This window comes from Otolemur garnettii, unplaced genomic scaffold (genome assembly GCF_000181295.1).
Source record: "Otolemur garnettii isolate 467f Iridium unplaced genomic scaffold, OtoGar3 scaffold00046, whole genome shotgun sequence".
NCBI classification, from domain to species: Eukaryota; Metazoa; Chordata; class Mammalia; order Primates; family Galagidae; genus Otolemur; species Otolemur garnettii.
The window spans coordinates 12528278-12531884 of NW_003852441.1; the positions used below are offsets into that span (position 1 = coordinate 12528278).

General features: G+C 35.7%; 1 pseudogene; it reads right to left on the minus strand.

The window, feature by feature from the left end:
• Positions 1-2059: 2059 nt before the first annotated feature.
• On the minus strand, positions 2060-3265 carry LOC100952190 (annotated as a pseudogene).
• Between the last annotated feature and the right edge of the window lie 342 nt (positions 3266-3607).

Consider the following 3607-nt stretch of genomic DNA (forward strand, 5'->3'; position numbering starts at 1 on the left):
CCTTCTCCCTCCCCCTCCCCATATTCTTAGGCTATTTGGTTATAGCTTTCATATAAAAAGGTTTAAATTAGTTTCATAATAGGGATGTGTACATTGGATATTTTTTCCTCCATTCTTGTGATACTTTGCTCAGAAGAACATTCTATTTTCTATTTTTATAGAGATGGGGGTCTGCTCTTGCTCAGGCTGGTCTCAAACTCCTGAACTTAAGGGATTCTCCCACCTCAGACTCCCAGAGTGCTAGGATTGCAGGCATGAGCCACCAAACCTGGCTTTCAATGTATAGGTCTTTTGTTTCCTAGGTTAAGTTTATTCCTGTATAGCTTATTTTATTTTATTCTTTTGGTAGCTATTGTCAATGTTATCTCTTGATTTCTTTTTTGGATAGTTCACTGTTGGTATATAAAAATGCTACTAGGGCACCTGTGGCTCACTGGGTAAGGTGCCGGCTCCATAGACTGAAGGTGGAGGGTTTGAACCTGGCCCTGGCCAGCTTAAAAAAAAAAAAAAAAGGAAAAAAGGAAGAAAGAAATACTGCTAATTTTTCTGTGTAGATTTTGTGTCCTATAACTCTACAGAATTTTTTTTATTTGTTCTAACAGGTTTTTTTTTTTTTTTTTGGTAAGTCTGTAGAGTTTTCCACATATAAAATCATGCCTACCCAATTATTTTTTAAAATTTTTTTAACTTTTATTTTTTAAACAATGGGCTAAAAAAACAGTATTAAAAGATTAAGTTTATATAACACATATGTACACATTTACTGGTGTTTTCTTTTCAGACAAAATAATGAAATATTCATTTAAAAAAATCAGTACAGAAGACTTTATACCATAACAATAGCTTAAATTTATAATTTCCTCAAAGGGAGAAGAGATTCACATGTCTGGAAACAAAATAAATCTAGTATAATTTGTTTTCTAATTACATGTACTTTCTGAGGCTGAAATTTTTTTTAAAAGCTAATTTAAAATAAGCATGCAGAAGTAGCTGGTCTATATACAGCACGTTTTTGTCAAGCTTTTAAAAAAATAAATAGATTTCTAGGAGTCAGTATACATTTAATACTCTTTTGCCTTAAGAAAATAGAATTTAGTGAAGTGTTAAGGTCCTCTTTAAAAACCCTACATTATGAGATAAAGGACAGAGTCAAAGTGACAAAGCTTAACAGTTTTGCAAACATAAATAAAGCCTTAGTCACACTAAATTTAAGAATATCTTAGGATATTCTTAAGGATATCTTAGAGTAATAAAGTGACTTTTTCATATAAATAGTTTTGAAAGGGTACTTAAGTTTTTCGCCCAAATTTCAATATACAAAAAGGTTATATTATAAAGCAACCTAAGTTGGGTAAACCCCAGAAGTAGGAGCCACAGCTACAGTAGGAGCCACAATAATAATCTTGTTTATTATTTCTTTGGTACTCCCATTGTTTAGAGCACAGGTTAAACACCATGTTCACCTAAGCCATACTGGTTAAAAAATGTATAATGGCAAGGCAAATAAACTAGTTTCACCATTTGTAGAAATTCAAGTTCTATAATAGCTTGCTATAGCAGCTATCAGATAAATTAGTCACCTTATTATACAACTAAACCTTTGTAAATAAGTGTAAGTTTTATTTTCAAGAACCAAATTGCGCTAATCTAGATTGTAGGAATTTTGGGAATCTAAAAGCTAGATTCAAAGTATATATCATTTAATGTACCCTTTAAGGTAAAACTTCAATGATAAAATTCCTAGTTTATCAAGATAAACATAGTAACACTGGATCAAAAAAAAAAAGGTTGCTATGGCATAAGTTATGGCTGGCTTCTATCCAGTAACCTTGGGAATGAAGTGATCTTTATAAACAAGTCCTGTTGTTTCTTTAACAGCTAACATAGGAATTAAATTTCTTTCTTAGTACCAATTTTAAGTTTTTTCACCAAAGAATGGCAGTGTAACTTCTGTATTGGCCAGTACAAATCACAGCACTATCTTCCTATAAAACTTTAGTAGTTCATTTATGTCAAATTCTACCTTGTACTTGGTGAATTCTTTATTTGGTTAACTTCTTTAGTGTTTTCCTGTTGGCTTCTCAGTGCTCTTTGGTGGTGTCATAATGCCTCCATTGCATACTGGTGACAACTGTCCTTCTTTTCTGAAGGTGTTTATGTAATGTACTTCATCCAGCATGGCCAAATAATTTGTATGAGTCTGGATATTATGCCTGTCTTCCTTAGGAATCTTCTTAAAAGTCTTCAGCTTCATTGGACTAGTACTTTTTACAACGCTGACAAAAGGCACCATCCAATCTACACATTCTGAAATATTGTCCCATTCCAAAACTGAGGCTTTCTTAACCACTTCAATGGAGGTAAAATGGCACAAGGCAGCAGCAGCCAGTATTCTGTACTGGAACTCTAATGAATCAATGGCTAGAATACACAGATCTAAAAGCTGAGCTATTTGAATGAATGTTTCCTGAGAATACTGAGGTAGAAGAACTTTAGAAGCATCTTTAAGAGCATCAACTTGGAGAAAGAGATTTAGCCAGATGATTGTTACAGGGCAAAGTTCCCAATTTAAAGCCTTTTAATATTGTGAGTTCCATCCTTAAGATATCCTCGTCACTGCAAGCACCATCAGTGACATAAGCAAACTCTTGGAGTTTAGGAGTGTAGATTTCCTCAAGTTTGGAAGCAATGAATAATAATGCTCCAATGAGTTGAAGCATATTCTTATTTATATCCTTTTGTGTCAACATAAATCTATCAAAGAAGTCTTGGGCAAGGTAAAATGTTTCCCTATGAAGTGTGTATACTTCAGATACCTCTAAAAGCCAGTCTAGAAGTATTGACCTCATCTGTGGTTCCAGGTCAGAATGCAGGACTTCAAAATGCTTGTCATGAACATATCTGCTCTCCTTTTTTAACATGTTTAGCCAAACCTCCTCTGAACACCCCCAGCTTAAATCAGGGAGAGGTGAAAGATTAATAAAAGGATTATCTGTAACTTGTAAATCTGGAGAAATCACTTGTTCCTATTTCTTTGTGGGGTGTTTCAATAATAATACATGGACTGATCCCCCCAGATAATACAGGTGGCCAACAATTCCTAACTTCATACTGATGTTTCTTGGTGACCTCCTCTTTTCTTTTTTTGACATCCTGGACTGTTTTCCTCTTCTTGGCCTGGACTACCTGGGCTTCTTGCAGGGGAATCCGTCTGGTTAGGCTGGGGCTGCTGCTTAGCTTGTAAACGGCTACTTTGTTTTGACATTTTCTCCTTTCAGGTGTATGAAAACCTCTTCAATTCCCAGGCCCCAGAGGGTAAAACACCCCCACCTCAGCGCCATGGCCCTCCAGGGACACGGTGGGCAGAGAACAGTCTCCGCCACGTGCAGGCCCAGGGCCTGCCGCTCCCTACCCAATTATTTTGAGATGTCCTTAGAAAAAAATCATGTCATTGGCAAATAGTGACAATTTCACTTCCTTCTTTATTATTTGGGTGCTTTTTATTTCTTCCTTTTGCCTAATTCCTCTAGCAAGGACTTCCAATACTATGTTGAGTGGAAATGGCAAGAGTGGGCATCCTTGTCTTGCTCCAGGAAAGGCTTTTAAT